The sequence below is a fragment of the Balaenoptera physalus genome, assembly GCF_965194825.1.
Source record: "Balaenoptera physalus genome assembly, chromosome: 6".
Lineage (NCBI taxonomy): Eukaryota > Metazoa > Chordata > Mammalia > Artiodactyla > Balaenopteridae > Balaenoptera > Balaenoptera physalus.
The window spans coordinates 16634200-16648862 of NC_138885.1; the positions used below are offsets into that span (position 1 = coordinate 16634200).

The following is a 14663-nucleotide window of genomic DNA, read 5'->3' on the forward strand; positions in this document are numbered from 1 at the left end:
GTAAATACGAACGCTGCCTGCCATCCCCGTTCTACAAGGATCAAGTCGTCAGCCACTGCGCTGCCCACAAAAGGTGCCTCCTCGGGCAATTCAGCGTGGAGAAAAACAAGAAGTATTCTGTGCTTTGGATACTTGCTCTAGAGAGTTGAGATGAACATCTAAGGAATAATTTCAATGAGCCCAGAATCATGCATCTTCTCATACACAGAAAAGTATTAAAATCATTAACCTGAGATGTCTGTCCTTTGTGATTAGCAGTAATCTTTTGATGCCCAATTACATTTTTTTTTCCAGCAAAAAACTCCTATATATCCTGGCTCATCCGTTACATCTTCAGAGTAGCTCTTCAGAGCCATCTGAGAGGATATCTCCCAGGTATAGTTCTCAGTATAATCCCCAAATAAAACTGAACTCTCAGCTTTTAGGTTGTACGATTTTCTTCAGTCAACACACCTTAGATGTACAGGTTTATAATCATACATTTTAACTTGTAGGTTTCCTTTTCCTTGAAACCTATTTCAGAAGCATCTATTTTCCTATAGCAACATTGTAACATAGTTTATATTCTAACAGCAACAGCAACAAAAATACATTTACTTTTCTGTTTCTCACTGAGCCAAAAGCTAGTTTTGTCCTGTTCTATCATAACTGATTAACATAGTCCCTTCACAGATAATACCATGTACCCTTAATTAAAAGTGCAGGAAAAATTACTTGGTGCCTAAAGGTCTGACAGGTTAAAATACAAGGTCATGTTTTGACTTACTGAGGCCACTCAGAGGTTACAAACAAAAAATGAACAGGGCTTTTGAGAGATAATGCATTATGTATAAGCTGATGGGTCTTCTCTGTTCAATTGTTTTAATAGCAACATGACCAGGTTAAACAAATCAGGGTGTTACAGAGAACAGGCTTATTGTGAAAGTAATTTGCATTTGTCACCAAAAATGAATAGGGTATGTCGTTAACAGCCATGATTACATAGAAGCTACGCAAAAATTTTCAGCACATTGATATAGATTCTCCTTCTTTCTGTGAATTCTTTACTTAGAATTGCTAAAGACTTTGATACTGAGGTGAAAACTGACAGTTATTTTGCTTGTAATTAAAAAACAATCACAAACCAATATCATGTGTACACACACTCAGGGAACCACATTTCTAGCGATGGTCGGACTGATCAGAAATCAATGCTGGTTACAGGGAACTCTGCTCAATGTTATGTGGCAGCCTGGATGGGACGGGAGTCTGGAGGAGAATGGATACATGTATGTGTATGGCTGAGTCACTTCCCTGTGCACCTGAAACTGTCACAACATTGTTAACTGGCTATACTAAAAAGTAAAAATAAAAGTTAAAAAAAAGAAGAAGAAGAAGTCAATGCTGGTTATTTGGTCCCAACCCAGTAATGGCACCTTCCCCAACCCAGTAATGTCACCTTCAGACTAAACACTGAACTTAGATTAGTATTTAATTAGATTGATTAATCAATCAACAAAACCTCTACTAGAATTGTATCATATACTTCATACGTAAGATAAATCAGCAATAGTTACCAAGAGTGATTACTTATTATTCAGACTTAAAAAAACGTGACCAATATAAAACAGTAAATAATAAACACAGTTAAAAGAGTTAGCATGAGGAGAGTTAGCCAACATATTCCTTAAGCAGATATCGCTTCCTAGCTGCTAGAATTTCAATAAAACTGTCCATCCAAAAATGTAATGCTCTGTATCACAAATTTTTTCATTCACTTATTTCAGTCTGATTATAAATTAAAGTTTAAGTTATTAAGGTGGTGACATTATTACTGCATGCTTCAAAACGATTAATACTGTAATTGAGTCTGCATCAGCTCTGAGCAGACTACGATAGTAGAAAGCTATACTATCTACGATATAGAAAGCTATACTAACTTTGCACTTAGAAAAGAAGCCAAGACCAGAAGTGAGATTAGAATTAAGAAGTGAGCTAGTAACAGGACTAAGAGAAGAAACATGGCCAGATTACAGGATCCAATCCAAGAAAGGCACGTGAATGGGGTTCATTAGAAGTTAGAAAATATTCAAATGCCAATATCATATTGTAAATGCACATATAGATATAATCCTTATCCCAACATGAGGAGGGACAAAAAGTCTGTCCATATTTAAAGACTGAGTCAAGGCTCTGCTGTCAAAGAGGGGAATAAGACACAAGACAGGAATGGTATTTTGCTGAAGAGACTTCTTAAACCAAAAAATATCTCAAAATCTACAAACGCTGTTGGTTTAAAAAAAAGAGCTTAAATGTGGATGTTATCTTCTATCTCCAAACAGAGGATATCCAGCCTCTTCTTTGATATTTAACTAGGTTCTGGTATATTTCAAGGAAAGTTACCTGCTGAGATACTACACCTATGCCTATGAGGGTTACCTCCTAGATTAGATCCTCTGAGAAGCAAACCCTCATGGCTCTAAATGCCAAATGAAAGAACTGGGCCCTAGCCTATAAAATTTTTTTAGGCAAGACACTATAAATATAAAATAATAAATATAGCTTTGTAATATTAGTTGGAGTGGGATTCAGGGAAAAAAAGATTTCATGAGTTTTTAATTCTACTCTCAGAAACCAAAAGCAAATATGACCCACTGAGGGAACAATTTTTAATGCTAGCCATTCAGATATTAGACAGGAAAATATAAAGCTCTTTATTTATAGATGACATGACTGTCTACATAGAAAAACAATTCCAGTGACTATAGAGAAAAATCCTAGAACTAGTAAGTAGGTTTAGCAAAGTCAAAGGATATTCAATTACTATATAAAAATCAGTTGTGTGTATGTTTGTGTAATGTGTGTATATGTGTATGTATATATACAACATATATATGCTTAAAAAATATTGCCATTTACAATAGCATCAAAAATATGAAGTACTTAGGGATAGATTTAATGAAATTTATGCAAGACTTGTTAGCTGACAGCTACCTTTCAGAGAGAAATTAATGAGTATCAAAATAAATGAGATATATAATGAGATATATGCCATGTTTATCAATTGGGAAGACAGTATTACTAACATATCATTTCTTCCCATACTGATCAATAGATTCAATGCAATCTCTGTTAAATTACCAGAAGGCTTTTTTTATGGAAACTGGCAAGCTGGTTCTAAAATTGATATTTAAATGCAAAGGACCTAAATAGTCAAACCAACGTTAAAAAACGAGAACAAAGTTGGAGGATTTGCACTACCTGATTTCAAGACTTGCTATAAAACTAGAGTAATCAAGACAATATGGCACTGGGGTCAAGATAGATACGTTACTGAATGGAACAGAATGTAATGCAAAAAATAAATCCACACATACATGGCAAACTGATTTTCAACAGAAGTGCCAAAGTAATTCAATGGAAAAAAAAGGATCATCTTTTCAACAAATGATGCTGAAATAATTGGCTATCCATATGCAAAACAATAATCCATCATCATGACCTTATACCATGTAAAAATATTAACTTGGAAGCATTATAGATTTAAATAAAAGACCTAAGCTATAAAGCTTTTAGAAGAAAACATGAAATCCTTGAATGATGGAAATGCTTTATAAATGATATTATCATGGTTATATGATTCTACACGTTTGTCAAAACTAATCAAATTGTGTATTTAAATGGGTGAATTTTATTGTACAGAAATACATCAATAAAGCTAACCACAAATGTATCATGCAATTCTGTTTGATGTGTGTTTATCTTTTTAAACTCACTTATTAAAGTATATGTTACAAGTTGGCAGGGCTCCTATCTCTTTTTTAACAAGTACTAAGGTTATTCAGGTTATCACTTGTTTATACAAACTTTTTAGCAGGAAAGTACAAAAATGGATTCTCTTCTTCCTTGAAAGAATCTCCCCACCCCCAACTGAAAGTGAAGAACATACTGCAAATAATCACTTTATAATATAATGATAACAACAACATTAAATTTTAAACACATATATAAAATCAACAATCAACTTAAAGATATTCCTGGGTTCGAATTCTAGAATTCCTAAAATGTCATCTTACCCTATAAATATTTTGGTATTTTTGAATATTTTATTGTGAACAGACCCTACTTTTTATTTATTTATTTATTTATTTATTTATTTATTTATTTATTTATTTTTGGCTGCATTGGGTCTTTGTTGCTGCGTGCGAGCTTTCTTCAGTTGCGGTGAGCGGGGGCTACTCTTTGCTGCGGAGCACGGGCTCTGGGCACGCAGGCTTCAGTAGTTGTGGCTCGTGGGCCCTAGAGCGCAGGCTCAGTAGTTGTGGCACACGGCTTAGTTGCTCCGCAGCATGTGGGATCTTCCCAGACCAGGGCCCGAACCCGTGTCCCCTGCATTGGCAGGCGGATTCTTAACCACTGAGCCACCAGGGAAGTCCCAGACCCTACTTTTATAATAATAAAGTGCAGGGAAAAAAATAATAATAATAAAGTGCAGGAAAAATTTTCCACATTTAACTTTCTGATATTTTAAGATACCCAGTGTTTTTTGCTGTGGAATAATGATGATGTATATTTATATATTATTGTTTATACTATGTGGACTAAAGTATTTGTTAATTTAAATAATATTTGTTGAATATCTTCTCTTGCTAGGCACTGATAGAGACAAAATATCATTAGTTTCAATAACAATTAAAACAACAGAAGTTGTAAGATCATAGGTACTTTTTAAAAATAAGAAGTTCTGTTTTCTCCCTCAGGCATATTCTTTTTCTGGTGGGCTCATGTGATTTTACCAAGAGGCACAGATACACTGGCTATTCCGTTTCAAACCAGCATCAATCATGTAGCATATCATCTATTAGTGAATGAGCTCCACTGAGGAAGAAGAATACTTTTCTGTGAAGTTTTCGTGTTTGTGGTGTCTCAGAAACAATTACTCTATGGGAATTCTGTCTCATTTCTAACTAGTAGGAACAGAAAAAAAAAAAATAATAAGTCTCTGAAACACATACCAGCAAGCACAGGGGATCATCTTTGCTTCTAAAATGGAAAACCAAAATTTTACCCAGTTCTGAAATGGAATCAGAAGTTGTCTCATTAAGGCATCTATTTCTCATTCCTATTGAAATAATGCAAGAACTTCACTTTATTCTAAGAGTGAAAACAGTAAGAGAAAACTGAAGTTTAAGGGATGTAATGAAAATCTGTTTAGAAGCAACCAGATAAAAAGTAAAAACTTAAAACTCTTGTTCATAGTCTAGCTGAGAAAAAAAAAAATGCAAACAGAAAAAGTGTGCATAATACTGTTTATAGGGGCTGAGTTCCAGTTTCATCTCCATATGATTAACCTTTCCAATTTTTATGGGCATAGCTATTTCAATGATAGCTTTTGTGGGAGATAGAATAGAATTCTCATATTTAAATGAGTATGAAAGAAATCAGATGAGAAAAAAATATAATGTTAGCCATAGATTTAGGATATTCAAGGCACTCCTTCATATGACCTTTCCTAGAAAAGCAGGAGGAAAATAGCAATTCTCTCACACAAATCCAAGAGGGAGGCAGGATATCTGTAACAGAACACATTAAGTGGAGGAAATAGTTTTTCAAACCTTGAATACTACAAGTAGGCATATGCCAATAAAGTGGCCAACCTAGAAGAAATGGACAAAGTCTTAGAACGGTACAATCTCCTAAGACTGAACCAGGAAGAAACAGAAAATATGAACAGACCAAGTACAAGTAATGAAATTGAATCTAAGTTTTAAAAACTCCCAACAAACACAAGTCCAGGACCAGACGACTTCACAGGCGAATTCTATGAAACATTTAGAGAAGAGTTAACACCTATCCTTCTGAAACTATTCCAAAAAATTGCAGAGGAAGAAACACTTCTGAACTCATTCTATGAAGCCACCATCACCCTGATACCAAAACCAGAAAAAGATACCACAAAAACAGAAAATTACTGGCCAATATCACTGATGAACATAGATGCAGAAAACCTCAACAAAATACTAGCAAACTGAATACAGCAGTACATTAAAAGGATCATACACCATGATCAAGTGGGATTTGTCCCAGGGATGCAAGGATTTTTCAATATCTGCAAATCAACCAGTGTGATACACCACATTAACAAATTGATGAATAAAAACCATATGATCATCTCAATAGATGCAGAAAAAGCTTTTGATAAAATTCAGCATCCATTTATGATAAAAACTCTCCAGAAAGTGGGCACAGAGAGAACATACCTCAACATCATTAGAAACAAAGATTAATTGTCCAAGGTTAACTAAAGAAATCGTCAAGAGATAATTTCTCAACACGTGGAATACATAATAACAAATATGACATCTTGCTTTACATTGAAATCGTTTCCCAATTGTTTCATGAGTGTCTAATCAGCATAATGTTGGTCATATGTGAAAAATCATAAAAGGTGACACATTAATCATGAGACCTGTTTATAAAATGTTTCATGAAGTCACAGTTTTCCTGGGAAGAGCCTGAATTCCTAAGCCTCAGACTCAAGACTTCCAGAGTATATATATTTTTAAATAGATAAAATTGTCTTTCTGCATTTTTACCAATGCGTAAAAGTAGAAGACATAGATTTTAAGTTTTTGTCCGTATCTTAGTAAAATAGCAATGAAGACTCCATTACTAGTTACTATTTCTAAGACTAATAAAAATGTCCATTTCCACACAGGCTTGCCGATCCTAAAAACACATCATCTTTCACCATGTCACTTTTATTTTCTCTCAAACATTATGTAATCTCAAATTCAAGATCTTGCGACTGTATTCACTCTTCCACTATTAATTCAATCAATACCCATCGAACATGATTAGGGCAAGCAACCTGCTACCACAGGACATAAAATTGTAGGAAGGATACAAGGAATACTTTCAAAAAGCTTTACGTTGATTGTCACACAAAAAGCTGGTCCCTGATAAGACTACATAAAATGTAATCAAGTGAATTTTTTTTAATTGGGCAATTCTTGCTACCAAATGGAAATGCCTACTGGACTATTAAATTCCAGCACAAGCTCCTTATCACGTAGAAACCAGTTACAAGCAATTCACGGCCTGGTACTGATTCACAGGCAACGCTTTGAGCAGCATTCTTCCAGACCAAACTCACCTCACCTCTTCCTCTTCCTCCTTCTTCTCTTTCTTCACTGACTTTCTGGCTTCTCTTTCCACATAGTGAGTGAAATATGGTAAATGAAGTTTTCTAAAGTTTACAAGTTATAGATTCATTGAGATTCCCTTCATGGTATTTCCTTGTATCTGTCTCAAAGTCTTACATGAGAAAAGCTGTGTCAACCTACCATATCATGGGTTAAATGTCCATTTCCAGACTAATCAAGTAAGTCTGTGGATCAACCACATGTAAGAATGGCTTCTGATCTGGTAGGGTTCACTGAAGCACAAAGTTTTTAATTTTGATGAAATCCCACTTACTTGTTTTTTTTTTTTTTTAAATTTCATTGCTGGTGCTTTTGGTGTCAAATCTAAACCACTGTATAACCCAAGGTAACAAAGATTTACTCTTGTGTTTTCTTCTAAGGGTTTTATAGTTTCATTATGGTGACGGCAGCATGACTCTGTAAAACACACTGGATTGCATACTTTAAACTAGTTAACTATGTGGTATACAAATTATTTTTAAAGTTGTTAAAAAAAAAAAGGATGTCTTCTGATTAGCCTTACTCAAAAGGCATCTATGACAATGAATTTAATAGACACATAAGTGGTGTAATCAATAATTGTTCCAGGGCTTCCCTGGTGGCGTAGTGGTGGAGAGTCTGCCTGCCGATGCAGGACACACGGGTTCGAGCCCGGGTCTGGGAAGATCCCGCATGCCGCGGAGCGACTGGGCCCGTGGGCCACAACTACTGAGCCTGCGCGTCTGGAGCCTGTGCTCCGCAACAAGAGAGGCCGCGATAGTGAGAGGCCTGCGCACCGTGATGAGGAGTGGCCCCCGCTTGCCGCAACTGGAGAAAGCCCTCGCGCGGAAACGGGGACCCAACACAGCCAAAAATAAATAAATAAATATTTTTAAAAATAATAATAATAATAATTGTTCCAGAAATGAAGAGCTCGGCCTCTAGACAGAGCACACAAGGACAGCTTCACATCATAAGCAGTAAGCAGCCTGTGCTCTGAATGACATTATCATAAGGAGCAATCACGACATCTAGTTATGTGGAATACTTTATTTTGCACATGTATGATTGCACTAAATTCTCACAGCAACCTTACAATATGAGGAAAGAATTATTTCTACGTTGACAGAGTAGGGAAGTGAGCCTCAGAAAGAAAAAGTGGCATGCCCAAAGTTGTACATAAATAGAGATGCTTGAACCTGGATTTGAATCCATGTCTGTCTCCCAAGCTATGGTCTTAACCACTTCATCAAACTGTACAGCAACAAAACATCTGTTTGTAAATGCAGATCAACAACACTAGTGGCGGCTGACTGCAGAGTCAACATTGCCCTATTTCTCTGCCAACCCTAATTTTTTATGACAATGTTCACAAAAGAAGTTGTAGCAACTTACAATGTCAATTACACACACTTTATGAAACTTAAAAGTCAGTATTTCAAAATGGCCACAAACATAATACATAGTATTTGGTTTATGTGGTATGGTGAATAATAAAAAAATTAAATTTATTTAAAAAGAAATACTGTTGCAGAAGTTGTCCTCAATTTAAGGTACATTTTCATGAACTTTCAACTGCTGAAAGAGAAAAATAGGAATCCAACAAAGTATACATATGTCACTAGTATGGTCTTTATCACAAAACTAGTTATTCTTTATAAGTATCCAAGGGTACATAGTGACTGAAGTGCCCAAATGACTTTGCTATAAAACATTTTCTCCTATAAGATAATGTCATGTATAGAGTATAGGGAAAGTGCTATTAAGTACAGGAAAAAAAAAAAAAAAACCTGGCAGGATTTAAGTATCACTCTCATTCTCTCAGATCCCTGGAGTAACATCAAAAAGTACATTGCGCTAAAAGATAGCATAGTATTCCAAACTGACTGCCCTTAAAGGCTAGAACTTTTATAAGGTTATTCATTACATTGCACTTGATTATCTGCCTCGTTCACAGCTTTCACTGGTCTCTAAGAAACAGACAGTCAGATTCTCCAAGATTCCCTATTGGTGGAGGATGGAGAACGCATTAGCTATTTTAGTTTACGGTGGTTGTTATCCCAATTCTGAGACAGGAAAAAATATTATTTCTTTAGGAATTTACTTCTTGATTTTTTAAATATCTAAGTTATAAGTATTAGGAAAATTATACAAAGTAGAATTTGTATTTCTTAATATTACTGGTTTTATTTTTTGTCATCTTACAGAAATTTTTCAAGAAATTCATTTTAGAATTCATTTTGGGAACGCAAGAAAGAAACAGGACTTTTTAAAAACATCAACTTTAAACTTCTGTTGGCATGTACTTCTGTGCTGAAATATCTCTTGGCTCACCCTAGAAATAGAGGGGCATAGGTCAAAAGCAGGACATCTAAGTCACAAGCTTTATGAAAATGATCCTTTAGTGCAATCCTGGGGGTATAACAGCAGGGAATCAGAAACATTATTAGCACTGACTTAATAAAAGAGAAACAAAGAAGAATGTCTCTGAAAGAAAGATGATCTTGCCAAAATCTCTCATGCTTTATAGTGCCACCAATAAAGGTGACTGTACCTCACTGAGTATCTTTCAGAATTCTCAGAGTCATCCCTCTAAATGGGGGCTGTGCCTCAGAACACCAGGAAATAAGTGGCACCATTAAGTTCCTCTGAAGTAATGTCTCCTTTCTCACTAATGTGCCACCTCCTGGGACAGTCCCCCCATGGACACTCGGCTCAGGGTTGTTCTGTTCCTAGTATGAGTGGCTTCAGATTCTTGGATGTAGCCCATATTCAGAAGAAAAAAAAAAAAAATCATGTGTGAAATTATGAAAGCATCTTTTTCTTAGACAAAAATGCAGGGAACATTAGCTCAATACAATGTGTTTGGTGCTTTTCAGAGAAGAGAGTATGCTCTGGCCTGTGATTCTCCACCAGCCATTTACAAATTATCCCCTTGAGTGATACAAGGAACAACACTCATTACCAACCTCAGCGAACTCTCCATTTCTTAAAAGGTGATTGTCTCCAATTTGGATTGGTCAGGTTCTCTGTATCTTTATTCCCTCTTCTCCAACTGGCAACTTGCCATTTGAGTATTTTCTCATTATCAGTAACTATGCTAAAAGCCAAGAGAAAAGGTGAACCGTAATTGCTGTCTCCACATGTCCACGAAGAGAAAGGAATGAGCATACAATTCACTTCTGGGTGAGATTTAAGAAAGGTGTTTCTGTCCCCAAGAATATGAGAGAAATCAAGGAGTTGTTCTTATGGTAAGGGTTTATAAAAGAAACTTGTCTACATAATTTTCATATAATATCCAGAAAAAAAAAGAAAGGGTGGCATTTGTTATTAAAGTGACATATACAGTAATTTTTTCCCTTACTAGGTCAACATGGAAAAATTCCTTAAATTCTTTGAACCTTGGTTTGGAAGATATGAAATATTAACAACACTATTTTCCTCATAAATTTTTGCAAGTGTACATGAAGTCACATGCCCTAAACAACTTCCGGATACATAAGAGTTACTTGTTAATATACATCAATAGATAAATTATGTAAAATACATTTGAGTGTGTGTGTATATATAGATACCTATATAGATGGATGGCTAGCTAGAGAGGGATAAAAGAGACAGGGATTATTATTTAATCAGAGAACTCAATATAGACAGTGCATGATTTATCCCAGGGAACTTTTCAAAGGCACAAAACAACTCTACTGCAGTCACGGGTCAACTTGCAATTTCTGCATGTCTGTTTTGTGAAGGGTCCTGCATGAAGTGCTTTCAATTACAGGTGGCTGTTAAAATTCATTTCAGAAAGCCAAGACACAACTTTCTATATCTACGCTTTTACTGAAGCTTGTTTAAATCATTGACCTCTCCTCTTTGATTCAAAACACCTTGTCAAGATGCAATGGACTGTTTCTAATATAAAAGAAAATAAAATGGGATTCTATTTTGGGAATACAGCTTTGCCTGCCTGAAGTGCTGAGGAATCTTAGAGGGAAGGTTAACACTGGAAACCAGAAAAAGCTTTCTCTCCACATATTATTATGCTTGATGAAGAGACAGAAAGATAAGAAGAAACGTTCTACAATTGTTCATTGGTAGCCAATTATAAGTTTATCAGATAATGAGGTTAACAGTTTGCAAGCTCTCTCAATATTTTGCATTGTGTCTTTCTATGTGCATAGGTTAAAATTCAGATTCTATCTGAATTTCTGACTTTCCCATTTGAAAAAGTTGGTGATTGGTAACTTTTCTTTCTATTTTCCACAGCTCAGATTGCCATAAACTTCTAATGCCCTGATGGATAGCTGTCAATGAATAATTCATTTAACTAAGGCCTCCAGTGTGTAAATTTTTTATTAGATCTTTTGGCAGTGGATACACTCTACAATTCTTCCCATCAGAGCTCCAGAGGGTCTGAGAACTTCTCTGTAGATTAAACAAAAATGAAAAGAAGAAATAAAAAGTACTCTGGCCATACCACTAGAGCAATAACAAAGCGGATCTCAAATTTCACCTAAGACTTAGGAAAAAAGAAAGAAGTCACAGCCATGTAACAGTTTTCCTATCAGAGTTGGCTTAATTCTGCAGGTTCTGGTGTTTAAAAACTTCCACATGAAGTAGCAGTGTTCATAACAGTCAAGTTTTAAAATCACCTTTAAAAATAAAACGGTTAGATAAAGCAGTCAGACTGTATTTTGAAGTATAGTTATACAGTTACGTATAATAAATTAGGTAATCATTCAAAGGTAAGACCGACTAAGATAATAACTATCTTAACTAGCTGGGGATTCAAAGTGTATATGCAAGAAAACAGGTTCCTTGGGATGTTACACAGAGGGAAGCAGGAGTTCTTGGCCCATGCAATCAACTGACACACCTTATTACGCTACCTTTCCGAGACACTGGCAAATACTTGAGCCTAGTAAAGACTCTGAAGTCCTCCACAGGACAGCTACAAGGCTTTAACTTTGTAATCTCCAAATTTATTTGGCCATGAAATCCTAATAAAAGAACACTGCACTAGTTTTCTACTCAAAGCAGTTTTGGGAAACTACCAAATTGGCCTCAGGTTCCAAATGCAATCTTTAAAATAAAGGTTTGCTACTGAGCTTCAGAAAAAAACACCAATGACTTTAATGATTTTTAAAAACATGATTTCAAATCTCTAGTAATATGTTCTGAAATATCTCATTGGAAATCAGAAGGCAGTCATAAACGTCAGTTGTTTGTGAGACCTCTTTAAAAGCAGACTGTCCAAACGAAATGGGAAAAAAAAGTACAGATAATCTTGGTCAGACAGAAAAGTACTAAGAGTAAATTCAAGTGGATCTTTAGGGTGAATAAATAAAAAAGTAAAAGTGGAAAAAATATGCTTTTAGAAAACAAATATACTCCACTCTTGGATATCCAAACAATTTACATTAAAGGGGGAAAGACGAACATTTCTAAAGAATCAAGGGAAAGGCTAAATTTCATACAAGGTAGTTTTCTCTCTGTCTCTCCGTATCTATTTATCTATCTATTATAAACATGCCATCTTATATAAAAGAAAACAATTTTTTGAAATAAAAGGTTTTTTCATTTTTACCAAATAAACCTAAGCAGCAACAATAAATTAGAGCAAAGCAAGCCCACTCTTTCAGATACTTCAAAATCACAGTGCAAATCTGACAGGTATGTTTATTTCCTATTACCATTTGGGTACATATCTGAGATAAGAAATATTTGGATCATGAAGCGTTTCACATCCATAATAACCTTGACTCTAAGCTCTTTACCCTTCAGTGGCTCATGGTAAAGGGTAGTTGAAATTAGCACAGACTTGACACACTTATTCTTTAATGAACTCATACATTCTAGATCAAAGTAAAGTTTTTCTGTCCATTTGTAATATTTCTACAAGCCTTACAAATAGGATTATTTTTCTAAGAAGAAACTGGAATATCCCATTTAGGCACTAAAATGTCTGTCAGTCTAACAATTCCAATTACTATGGCAATCCGATGTTCACTTCTTCATCTAACAACCTGTTATCAATCTTCTACTATATGTTCTAGATGCTGAAGTTGATTCATTTCACAGAAAACACTTACAAGATAATATAATAAGAAGAATGATTTATAACAATACCAACTGTCTGTGCAACAGTAATATCAATTTACTTGAGAAGATTTTCTGTTCAATTTTATTATGTTACTATTTTCATGTTTCATCATTATCAGATTATTTCCAGAGCACATGAACATAACTAGTTGGTTGAATATATATGCTTACATTGATTGAATCTTTTATTAAAACTCTGAAAGGACGATCAAGATAACATTTTGCACATATATTTGATTAAATAAAAATAAAAATATTGTTCTCACCACAAATGGAACTCATGGAAATTTAAAAAAATTATTTCAACTTCATCTTTCTCAATTAAATACCAATCTTTAATTTTCATTTTTAGATTTTTGTTAATAGTTGTCAAATTTTAATAAAAAGAACCTACACTATTAATTTTTCTACTGAAGCCATCAAATTATCATCCAAAGTTTTTACCATTTTTTTTTTCATATTTTCCTACTCAAATGTTTTTCACCTATGACTTATTTAAACCTGTTTTTGTTTTACAACTTATATTTTAGCTTTCATGTAGCTTTTGAAGTTTCTAGTTCACCTGGATAAATATTTTCAAAAGACATCATGGCTGTTCAAAGGTACCTAATATCTTTACTGCTTACTCTTTCTGTGAAAATTTAGAGCTTGTCACTACATTTCTAAAAGCAGTTAAAAAAAAAAAAGAAGCAGCAGCAGCATGAAAAAGGGAGTGTTCAACAGTAAAGAAAAAAATGCAACAACCTGCAGAGCAAAGACTCTAGAAGTCAATTTCCAGCCTGATCCCCTGTGTGACTTTAAAATCTACGCTTAGGAAAATGCATAGTTTTCACAGTTTGAAAGCATAAAGAATACACTAGTCAAAACTTCTGTCAAGATTTCCTTATTCTAAAACCTTATCAGCTAAAAAATACCCTGCTGTATTAAAACTGTCAGCAACAGTCCACAAATATGGAATATGGTTAATATCTCTCTTAATGTCGTGCAAATCAGTTTCCTCTAAGGAGTAAAAAATTTGGCTGTACCTGTAACACCAATTTGTTGATACTTTACGCATAACAAAATGCAAATCCCCTTTAAGCAGCAACAAAGTGATATGAAAGCACTATAATGTAGTGGAAAGAGCTTAGGCATTTTCAGTACGTTGAACTGGGTTTGAGAAGACAGGATGGCAGGGTAAGTACTGCGGTAGATAGCCTGTAAAATGGGACCCCATAATCCCCCTCCTATATTTATGCCCGTCTATAACCTTCTTTCCTGAATGTAGGCGGGACTTTAAGACTTACTTCAAACCAATAGAACATAGCAGAAATAATGGAATGTCGCTTCCAATTTAGATTATAAAAAGACCTGGTCTTCCATCTTGGTGTCTCTCTCTCTCTCTCTCTCTTTCCCCCTGTC

At 34.9% G+C, this 14663-nt stretch overlaps 1 protein-coding gene and 1 long non-coding RNA gene across 2 annotated transcripts in view; one reads left to right on the plus strand and one right to left on the minus strand.

Annotated features, from left to right (window-relative positions):
• LOC309662776 overlaps positions 1 to 7954 on the plus strand; it is a 191545-nt gene extending 183591 nt beyond the window's left edge. Inside the window, exon 3 of the long non-coding RNA XR_014264952.1 lies at positions 7945 to 7954. This is a non-coding gene — a long non-coding RNA (uncharacterized lncRNA). The remainder of the gene's footprint in view (positions 1 to 7944) is intronic.
• DPP10 (dipeptidyl peptidase like 10) overlaps positions 1 to 14663 on the minus strand; it is a 685907-nt gene that overhangs the window by 552650 nt on the left and 118594 nt on the right. The window lies entirely within an intron of this gene.